This window comes from Callithrix jacchus, chromosome 18 (assembly GCF_049354715.1).
Source record: "Callithrix jacchus isolate 240 chromosome 18, calJac240_pri, whole genome shotgun sequence".
In the NCBI taxonomy this organism is placed as follows: Eukaryota; Metazoa; Chordata; class Mammalia; order Primates; family Cebidae; genus Callithrix; species Callithrix jacchus.
This window is the reverse complement of record NC_133519.1, coordinates 793,768-805,914: the sequence shown is the minus strand read 5'-3', so window position 1 is coordinate 805,914 and position 12,147 is coordinate 793,768. Positions and strand designations below refer to the sequence as shown.

The 12,147-nt window shown below is 40.1% G+C and overlaps 1 pseudogene; it reads right to left on the bottom strand.

The window, feature by feature from the left end:
* Positions 1–11,598: 11,598 nt before the first annotated feature.
* LOC144580287 (small nucleolar RNA U13) lies at positions 11,599–11,692 on the bottom strand (annotated as a pseudogene).
* Between the last annotated feature and the right edge of the window lie 455 nt (positions 11,693–12,147).

The window sequence follows — 12,147 nt, the reverse complement described above, 5'->3', positions numbered from 1 at the left end:
GAGTAGAGAAGGGTTTCACCATGTTTGTCAGAGTGGTCTTGAATTCCTGACCTCAGGTGATCCACTTACCTCAGCCTCCCAAGGTGCTGGAATTACAGGTGTGAGCCACCGCACCTCACTGGCCTAGAGATGTTTATGGGATTTTAAATTACAAAGCCAGTTTTCTTAACAGTTACAGGGCTATTTAAATTCATGTCGGGTGAGTTGTAGTTTGTGTTTTTTCTGGAATTGGTGCATTTCATCTGAGAAATTCCATTTTAGCTAATCTATGTGCAGCTTTATTCTTCTTTACCTGGTATAGACATATTTTCAATGAAAAGATAATCTAATACATATATTTATAAAAATAAATGCATATTTTATATTTGTGTCATGTAATTTTATATCTGTATTATATACTTTGGATCAAGCTCTAGATGTAGCCAAGATCTCAGGGGCAGGCTATATTCAGCACTGATGGGAGACTCAGTGACCTGTAAAGTTTGTGTGTCTACACACTTCAGAATTTGTTCTGCATGAGTCTCTGACCATGCAAATAGCTATGCTGAGGCTATATTGTGCTGACACCTCATTCCATTTCAGTTTTTTTCCATTACTTATTCAAAATAATGTGACACAGTGCAAATCAGCTTTGCTTAGAGTCTCTGTAGGGGTTGCAGAGAAGTAATTAGGAAATCAGAAATCAGTGTGGTCAGTGTTGTGATGAGGAGGCAACAGGTCCTCATGAGAACACAGGGAAGAGGTATCTCTCTTATTCTCTGCATCTCTGGTACCTAGTACAGTACCTTGCACATAGTAGGTTCTCATTAAGTCTTTGTTGAATGAATGAATAAACTCAGAACTGGGTGATCACAAGGTCACTTTTGGAGAGAGCTTGTGTCTGAGCCAAGTTAGTGATATCTATGGGCAGTAGATGAGTGGAGGGAATTCTCTCATGTGGATGCAATAATGTGCAGTGTTGTAGGACAGAAAGCTTAGCTATCTAAATAGTTGTCTAAAGCTGTCTATTTGCAACTGGGAAGTGGTTTCCAAAAGTGATTGCAGACTGAGGGCTAAGAAGAAATAACTCTGATCAAAATATGTATTGGGCAAGGTTAGCTAAGAACCAGAATTGATTTTTATGAATTAGCATTTCTGGTTCTGGCTGTTGTGTTTACCATTACTAGGTTTAGTTTCTAACATGTCTTAAAAATAATGCTCTCCAAATGAATAAGAAGTATTTTTTTGTGAAGCATGGTATAGTTTTCTCTGGCTCTTACCTACTAGTCTTATTCATACTATCTTTGCTTTAAAACAATACTTTTTTATGTTCTAAATGTATCTGTGATAAATCATGAGTTTACCACTAATAATGGTGGCTCATATTGTTGTGTTCTCATATGCCAGGTATTGAGACACTGCCATGAGTTATTTCATTTAATATGGACAGTGGCCTGTCTGTAAGAAAATCAAACCTAGGGCTCCCATTATACAGAAGTGGCAATTAAGGTTTGGGGAAGTTAAATTTTGTGTTCCCCAGGTCACTCAAGTAAGCCTGGGACTCACATTTGAATCTAAGTCTGTCTGACTTCATTTAACTACTGAGCTATGTGTGCTCTTTCCAATGTTTCATATGTCTTTTTATTTAAAAATTCCCAGAATTTAGTTTTACTTGTGTATATATTCTTAGAAAGTTTATCAGTTAAGTAGGGAAAGAGTTTGTAGTGAAGTAACATATTAAGACTCTCCTAAAAGCAAATTACAGAAACCCACTTTAAACTAGCCAGCATGGCTGGACACAGATGCTCCAACAATAATTACTGTGTTCTTCCTCTCTGTGTCTCCTCCTTTCTCACCTTCCTCTTTCCCCCTCCTTTATCCCACTGCCCCACTCCCTCTCTCATTCTGCTTTTATTAGTGTTAGCCTATTCTCTCTTGTCACAGAAGGAGCCCCAGTTGAAACCAGCTTTACCCATTATCCGAGGAAGAGAAAGCATCTTCTCTGGGAGCTCTGGCAGAAATGCCCTGGGGAATACTCTTGGTCATGGGGACTGGGGGCTGTGAGAGGACTTTGTGAGCCATATGGAATGTAGCTGTCGGGGTGACAACATGTCCATACTTCATCTTGATAAGACATGTTATTTGATGGTTGAAAGTTATAATTATTTAAAGATAATGCACAATATAGTTTAATATCATTATCAAGATATAGTTTACATACCATAGGACTCACCCATTTAAAGTGTACAGTTCAATGGTTTTAATGTAGTCAGAGTTATAGAGCTATCACCACTGTCTAATCTGAAACATTTCCATCAGAAAAAAAAATTTTGTACCCATTCACAGTCACTCCCTATTTTTCCCAAATTTTTCAGCCTTAGCAACCACTCATATACTTTCTGTCTCTATAGATTTGCCTATTTTAGATGTTTTATTTAAGTGCAATCAGATGACTTGTGGTCTTTTGTGTCTGGCTTCTTTCATTAGCATGTTTTTAAGGTTTATCTATCTTTGCATATCATCATACATTTTTTATTAATTGCCAAATGTTATTCCATTATATGGATATACCACATTTTATTTGTCTGTCTGTTGTTGATGGACATTTGGGTTGTTTTCATGTTTTTTGCAAGTATGAATAATGCTGCTCTGAAAATTTGCATAGAACCTTTTGTGTAGATCTGTTTTTACTTCTTCTGTGTGTATACCTAAGAGTGGAATTACTGGTTCATATGATAACTATACCTGACATTTTGAGGAACTGTCTTCCAAAGTGACTGTATTATTTTACATTCTCACCAGCAATGTGTGAGGGTTCCAGTTTCTTTAAATTCTTGTCAACTGTTACTATCTTTTTGATTATAGGCATCTTGGTGGCTGTGAAGTGGTATAATGCATATTTTATAAAAGACCATTTTGTTTGTTAAATAATGGCCTGTTTACTTGTCATCTTACCTTGTATAGGAGCTTTCCCAGAGGGTTCTGAACCTGCTCCTTCTCATCCATCCAGCCAACTAGGTAGGCAGACCATGCTGATCAAAGGATTAAAAGTATATGTTTACTTTTCTTTTTCTTTGTAAATTTTATTATTTACAAACCTAGACAGGGATTATTCTTATTTTTATATTAAGAAACAGGTTATAAATGCCAGAATTTACTTGGTTGAAGATAAAACAGGGATTCATATTTAGGATGTATCAGGTGGTAGAAAGCTGCTTGCTTCAGATCTGCAGTGTCAGCCTACTTTGACATGATAGGTGGCATTCAGATGACACACATTCACACTCGCGTTCACTGTGTTGTATGTAGTTCCTAGCAAACTAGTTGTATCTCTGCTGCTTTTTTCTTAGAAATGTGAGGGCAAGAGTAATGTCTTAGGAATAATCTTGATTATTCATGAATGATTATTTCATGAACTTGACTATTGTAATTTTCATTAGTGTAAATTACTTGCAGCACACCAAAAACTGAGCTGCTTTTTTATGATTCACAGTAGTTAGAAGCAACTACTTTATTATGGCAATGTTCGCTATCAGCCATATAGTGCTATTTAACGTTCACCTTGGCATCAGTATAAAATTTGATACTCGGAGGACTCAAGATGGCACTGTGAGAACAACCCAGGATTGGAGCTCTTCTCGTTGAATCTGCAAACGGTGAGTCAAAGCGGCATTTCCAGACTGATCTTTGTTGCCCACAGAACGGGGAAACTCCCAAGTATAAAAAAGACACGGAACGCCAGGAAGTAGGTCTGCATGGCGAAGCCGGCAGCCCGGGCGGCGGCGGCCAGCCCTACCCAGCAATCCCCACAGGGCGCGCTTGTCTGGGTGCCCTCTTGAAAAGGCAACCTGAGACTTAAGACAGCTGGACTTGAGACTGAACGAGACTAGGACAATAGGCCAGCCCAGGGGATTGCAGGAATTGGGATACCCAGTGGGATGAACAAAACCGTGATTTCAAACTATCCCGAGCAGACGGTCCGAGACGCTCTGTGGGGGAGGGGCGTCCACCACTACCGAGGCAACCCGCCCCAACTGAGATACACGCCCACTGCTGACGCAGCCAGCCGTTGCCGAGGCAACCCGCCCCAAGTGAGATACACGCCCACTGCTGACGCAGCCAGCCGTTGCCGAGGCAACCCGTCCCTACTGAGATACATGCCCACTGCTGACGCAGCCTGCCGTTGCTGAGGCAACACGCTACAACAAAGAGACTCCGCCGCAGGGCATGGCGGAGACCACAGCAGAGCCGGCAGGAACAGCGCGAATCACACAACAGCAGGGCGGAGCCTCGGCAGCCAAACAGTGGCTAGTCTGCCTTCCAGCTGGGCCGGACACCTGATCTGACATCCAAAAATAAAGCCCAAACCCCTCAATACTGAGCATTTGAGAAAAAAAAAAAGGGTTTTTTAATGAGCTCTGTTGCAGCAGAATCAAACATAGCAGCCTAACAGCCCTGAATGAACAACAGAGTGCACAGCTCAACAATTAAACCCCTATAAAGTACAAACTGTCTCCTCAAGCAGCTCCCTGACCCCTCTATATCCAAAAGACTGACATTAGGCAGGCATCATCCTGGGACAAAGAGAGCAGAAAAAGAAACTGGTAGCATCCCTCGCTGTGCCACAGCTACTAGAGGTGCACCCCAGACAAGCAGGGTCTGGAGCGGACCTCGGCAGTCGTACAGTGAAGGGGCTAGACTGGTAGAAGGAAAACCAAGCAACAGAAATACTTCATCATCAACATTCTGGGTGTCCACTCAGAGACCCAAACGAAAAGTCAGCAACTACGCAGACGACCAGCGGACAAATCCACAAAGATGGGAAGAAACCAGCGCAAAAAGGAGGAAAACACCCGAAACCAGAACACATCGCCTCCTAGAAAGGACCAAGACTCCTCACCAGCAAGGGAACAAAGCTGGACGGAGAATGACTGTGACGAAATGACGGAATTAGACTTCAGAAGATGGATAATGAGAAACTTTTGTGAGCTAAAAGATCATGTATTAAATCAATGCAAAGAAACTAAGAACCTTGAAAAAAGATTTGAAAAAAGATTCGAGGAAATGATAACAAGAATGGATACCTTAGAGAGGAATATGAATGAATTAAAGGAGCTGAAAAACACAATACGAGAACTTCGCGAAGCAAACGCAAGTTTCAATAGCCGAATTGACCAAGCAGAAGAAAGAATATCTGAAGTCGAAGACCAACTCAATGAAATAAAACGAGAAACCAAGATCAGAGAAAAAAGCGCAAAAAGGAATGAACAAAGTCTCCAAGAAATGTGGGACTATGTGAAAAGACCTAACCTACGTTTGATAGGTGTACCAGAAGGGGACGAAGAGAATGAATCCAAGCTGGAAAATACTCTTCAGGACATCATCCAGGAAAATTTCCCCCACCTAGCAAGACAGGCCAACACTCAATTGCAGGAAATACAGAGAACACCACAAAGATATTCCGCAAGAAGAGCAACCCCAAGGCACATAATCGTCAGATTCAACAGGGTTGAAATAAAAAAGAGAATACTAAGGGCAGCCAGAGAGAAAGGTCAGGTCACCCACAAAGGGAAGCCCATCAGACTCACAGCAGATCTCTCGGCAGAAACACTACAAGACAGAAGAGAGTGGGGGCCAATATTCAACATTCTTAAAGAAAAGAACTTTCAACCCAGAATTTCATATCCAGCCAAACTGAGCTTCAGAAGTGAAGGAAGAATAAAATCCTTTGCGAACAAGCAAGTACTCAGAGATTTTGTCACCACCAGGCCTGCTTTACAAGAGCTCCTAAAAGAGGCACTACACATAGAAAGGATCAATCAGTACCAGCCATTCCAAAATCACACTGAATGCTAAAGAGTTTCAACATAATGAAGAATCTACAACAACTAACAGGCAAAACAGCCACTTAGCATCAAAATGGCAGTATCAAATTCACACATAACAATATTAACCCTAAATGTAAATGGACTCAATGCACCAATCAAAAGACACAGACTGGCAAATTGGATAAAAATCCAAAACCCATCAGTGTGCTGTATACAGGAAACCCATCTCACATGCAAGGATACACAAAGGCTCAAAATAAAGGGATGGAGGAAGATTTACCAAGCTAATGGAAAGCAAAAAAAAGCAGGAGTTGCAATTCTCATCTCTGATAAAATAGACTTTAAAGTAACAAAGATCAAAAGAGACAAAGAAGGCCATTACATAATGGTAAAAGGATCGATACAACAAGAAGAGCTAACGATCCTAAACATATATGGACCCAACACAGGAGCACCCAGATACATAAGGCAAGTTCTTAATGACTTACAAAAGGACTTAGACTCCCACACAATAATAGTGGGAGACTTTAACACTCCACTGTCAATACTAGACAGATCAACCAGACAGAAAATCAACAAGGATACCCAGGGCTTGAACTCAGACCTGGAGCAAGCAAACCTCATAGACATTTACAGAACTCTCCACCCCAAATCCACAGAATACACATTCTTCTCAGCACCACATCACACGTACTCTAAAATTGACCACATAATTGGAAGTAAAGCACTGCTCAACAAATGCAAAACAACAGAAATCATAACAAACAGCCCCTCAGACCACAGTGCAATCAAGTTAGAACTCAGAATTCAGAAACCGACCCAGAAACACACAGCTTCATGGAAACTGAACAACTGGCTCTTGAATGTTGACTGGGTAAACAACGAAATGAAAGCAGAAATGAAGAAGTTCTTCGAAACCAATGAGAACGAAGACACAACGTGCCAGAACCTCTGGGACACATTTAAAGCAGTCTCTAGAGGAAAGTATATAGCAATAAGTGCCCATATGAGGAGAATGGAGAGATCCAAAATTGACACCCTATCGTCAAAATTGAAAGAGCTAGAGGAGCAAGATCAAAAAAACTCAAAACCCAGCCGAAGACAAGAAATTACTAAGATCAGAGCTGAGCTGAAGGAGATTGAGACATGAAAAACCCTTCAAAAAATCAATAAATCCAAGAGCTGGTTTTTTGAAAAGATCAACAAAATAGACAGACCACTAGCCAGATTGATTAAAAAGAAAAGAGAGAACAACCAAATAGATGCAATAAAAAATGATAAAGGGGAAATCACCACAGATTCCACAGAAATTCAAATCATCATCAGAGAATATTACAAACAACTATATGCGCATAAACTAGTAAACCTGGAAGAAATGGATAAATTCCTGGACTCCTGTGTCCTCCCAAGCCTAAACCAGGAGGAAGCTGAAACTATGAATAGACCAATAACAAGGTCTGAAGTCGAGGCAGCAATTAAGAGCCTACCACACAAAAAAAGCCCAGGTCCAGACGGGTTCACAGCCGAATTCTACCAGACACACAAGGAGGAGCTGGTACCATTCCTTCTAAAACTATTTCAAACAATCCAAAAAGAGGGAATCCTTCCCAAATCATTTTATGAGACCAACATCATCCTGATACCAAAACCCGGCAGAGACCCAACGAGAAAAGAAAACTTCAGGCCAATATCCATGATGAACATAGATGCAAAAATCTTCAATAAAATATTGGCAAGCCGATTGCAACAGCAAATCAAAAAACTTATTCATCATGATCAAGTAGGATTCATCCCGGGGATGCAAGGCTGGTTCAACATAAGCAAGTCTATCAACGTAATTCACCACATAAACAGAACCAAAAACAAAAACCACATGATTATCTCAATTGATGCAGAGAAGGCATTTGACAAAATTCAACAGCCCTTTATGCTAAAAACCCTCAATAAACTCGGTATCGATGGAACGTATCTCAAAGTAATAAAAGCTATTTATGACAAACCAACAGCCAATATCATACTGAATGGGCAAAAACTGGAAGCATTCCCTTTGAAATCTGGCACTAGACAAGGATGCCCTCTCTCACCACTCCTATTCAATATAGTACTGGAAGTTCTAGCCAGAGCAATCAGGCAAGAAAAAGAAATAAAGGGTATTCAAATAGGAAAGGTGGAAGCCAAATTGTCTCTATTTGCAGACGACATGATAGTATACCTAGAATACCCCATTGCCTCTGCCCAAAAACTCCTGAAACTGATAAACAACTTCAGCAAAGTCTCAGGATATAAAATCAATGTGCAAAAATCACAAGCATTCGTCTACACCAATAACAGACTTAAAGAAAGCCAAATCAAGAGCGAACTGCCATTCGCAATTGCTACAAAAAGAATAAAATACCTTGGAATACAACTCACAAGGAACGTAAGGGACCTCTTCAAGGAGAACTACAAACCACTGCTCAACGAAATCAGAGAGGACACAAACAGATGGAGAAACATTCCATGTTCATGGTTAGGAAGAATTAATATCGTGAAAATGGCTATACTGCCCAAAGTAATTTACAGAATCAATGCTATCCCCATCAAGATACCATTGACTTTCTTCACAGAACTGGAAAAAACCACCATGAACTTCATATGGAACCAAAAGAGAGCCCGCATAGCCAAGTCAATTCTAAGCAAAAAGAACACAGCGGGGGGCATCACACTACCGGATTTCAAACTATACTACAAGGCTACAGTAATCAAAACAGCATGGTACTGGTACCAAAACAGAGATATAGACCAATGGAACAAAACAGAGGCACCGGAGGCAACACAACATACATACAACTATACAATCTTTGATAAACCTGACAAAAACAAGCAATGGGGAAAGGATTCCATGTTTAACAAATGGTGTTGGGAAAACTGGCTAGCCATGTGCAGAAAGCAGAAACTGGACCCCTTCCTGACACCTTACACTAAAATTAACTCCAGATGGATTAAAGACTTAAACGTAAGGCCTGGCACCATAAAAACCCTAGAAGGAAATCTAGGCAAAACTATCCAGGACATAGGAGTAGGCAAGGACTTCATGAACAAAACACCAAAAGCATTGGCAACAAAAGCCAAAATAGACAAATGGGACCTAATGAAACTCCACAGCTTCTGCACGGCAAAAGAAACAGTCACTAGAGTGGATCGGCAACTAACAGAATGGGAAAAAATTTTCGCAGTCTACCCATCTGACAAAGGGCTGATATCCAGAATTTACAAAGAACTCAAACAGATTTACAGGAAAAAAACAAACAAGCCCATTCAAAAGTGGGCAAAGGATATGAACAGATACTTTACGAAAGAAGACATATATGAGGCCAACAGTCATATGAAAAAATGCTCATCGTCACTGGTCATCAGAGAGATGCAAATCAAAACCACATTGAGATCCCATCTCACGCCAGTTAGAATGGCAATCATTAAAAAATCTGGAGACAACAGATGCTGGAGAGGATGTGGAGAAAAAGGAACACTCTTACACTGTTGGTGGGAGTGTAAATTAGTTCAACCATTGTGGAAGACAGTGTGGCGATTCCTCAAGGCCTTAGAAATAGAAATTCCATTTGACCCAGCAATCCCATTACTGGGTATATATCCAAAAGACTATAAATCGTTCTACTATAAGGACACATGTACACGAATGTTCATTGCAGCACTGTTTACAATAGCAAAGACCTGGAATCAACCCAAATGCCCATTGATAATAGACTGGATTGGAAAAATGTGGCACATATACACCATGGAATATTATGCAGCAATCAGAAATGATGAGTTCGTGTCGTTTGTAGGGACATGGATGAATCTGGAGAACATCATTCTCAGCAAACTGACACAAGAACAGAAAATGAAACACCGCATATTCTCACTCATAGGTGGGTGATGAAAAATGAGAACACATGGACACAGAAAGGGGAGTACTAAACACTGGGGTCTATTGGGGGGAAAAGGGGAGGGCCAGTGGGAGGGGGAGGTGGGGAGGGATAGCCTGGGGAGAAATGCCAAATGTGGGTGAAGGGGAGAAGAAAAGCAAAGCACACTGCCATGTGTGTACCTACGCAACTGTCTTGCATGCTCTGCTCATGTACCCCAAAGCCTATAATCAAATAAAAAATTAAAAAAAAAATTTGATACTCTCATGCACAGACAGATGGTCTTCCATTGGTGGCTTTCTCCCTAGCCCTATAGCTGTCTGTGTATCCAGACTCCATATTGAGTCTTGCCTCCTCAGCACAATGTAAGAGAATTTATGTTGATCACACCTTATGGGAAAATCTATGTTGATTTCTTGCCACCCATTTGCCACATATCACTGCATAACTTGAAAGCCAAGAACTTGTGATTTAGAATTGCTGTTCAGATCATGCTTAGTATTTTCATGGCATAAAGCAAAAGCAAGAAGAGATTACACATATTAGCAGTATGCTCTAAATGTGGAAGTAATATGGTGAGCTCCATAATATAAAACAGGAGCTTGCAGGTATTTAACAATACATATTATTTTAAGCTGATAATATACCAGTAATAGGTGCTGGGGGATACAATGAACCAACTGGATAAATATCTCTGTCCTTATAAAATGTGCATCCCAGTGATTAATGATTTATGAGATCATTTATAATGTGTAAAAACCAGGTAAAAAAAATCTTGTGATTTTATTGGTAGCAGTGTCTGAAAGCTTTGAAATTCTAAAAAAGAAAATAAAGAAATTAAAAATGTTTAAATTGGGCCAGGTGCGGTGGCTCACACCTATAATCCCAGCACTTTGGGAGGCCTAGGCTGGTGGATCATGAGGTCAAGAGATCGAGACCATCCTGGTCGACATAGGTGAAACCCCATTTCTACTAAAAATACAAAAATTAGCTGGACATGGTGGTGCGTGCCTGTAGTCCCAGCTACTCGGGAGGCCGAGGCAGGAGAATATCCAGAACCCAGAATGCAGGGGTTACCATGAGCCGCGATCATGCCATTGCACTCCAGTCTGGGTAACAACAGCGAAACTCTGTCTCAAAAAAAAAAAAAAAAAAAGTTTAAATTGGTGCATTTACATACTATATTATATAAGTGACTATTTGCTAAGTATCCCGAAGGTAAGGTATTAGAGATCCCAATTTAATCATTAAAAGTAAATACTTTTTATATTTACCTTATCCTTATCAAAAAGTGTGCTATTGTAGTGACAGGCCATGCAATCTCAAAATCAACAATATTCATGTAAATTGATAAGTTGATATTATATCAAATAGAAATCTCATGATAATGAGGCAGGCCAGTCGTTGAATTTTTCAGTTTTTTTAGAAGCATAATTTGAAGACTTGTAAAATTAATAGGAAGCTGAAACTGAAATTTATTTTTGAACATCAGACAGGTAATGTACTGATGTAAAAAGGTTTAAGGAAGGAGATTTGGAATTAATTGGACAGTTGAAATTGACCTTTTTTTTTTTTTTTTGGAGACGAAGTTTCGCTGCTGTTACCCAGACTGGAGTGCAATGGCACTATCTCGGCTCACTGAAACCTCCGCCTCCTCAGTTGAAGCAATTCTCCTGCCTCAGCCTCCCGAGTAGCTGGGACTACAGGCACGCACCACCATGCCCAACTAATTTTTTGTATTTTTAGTAGAGACGGGGTTTCACCTATGTCGACCAGGATGGTCTTGATCTCTTGACCTCCTGATCCACCCGCCTCGGCCTCCCAAAGGGCTGGGATTATAGGCGTGAGCCACCGCGGCTGGCCTGAAATTGACCTTTATTTTTTAACGTCAGACTGGTAATGTGCTGATGTTGTAAAAATGTTCACACTTAGGTTTGAGTGTGGAAACCCAATCGTCATACTTAGGAATTAAAAAAGAACTAAAATAGACGTAAAAAAAAATGCACATGTGTACTTTTTAACCAGTAGTACCAGGGACCCAAAAATTAATGCTTTCAAGTGAAATAAGAAAAGATCACAGTTCTTATTTGGGCTAGTGCTTCTGATAGGCATAGCAGGAATGAATGAATGAATTTTATTAACATATATAATAAATAAGTAAAGAACTTTACAAGATAATTTGAGATAGTGATAAGTACCATAACATCAGTAAAATGGGGTCTATGATAAGTGAATTAAATATTTACTTGAATACCTAATACATTTCCTAACTTATTGTGGTCGAAGGGCTCCTGATTCCCCTTACCACCAGCTTCTCACTAGGGGATGCTTCTGTAGATTGTGAGGTTTGGGAAGCTTTTGAAGACGTTATTTGAGTTGAGATATGAATGATGAAGTATCTGTATGCATTCCAGGTATGGAGGTGGCAAAGCATT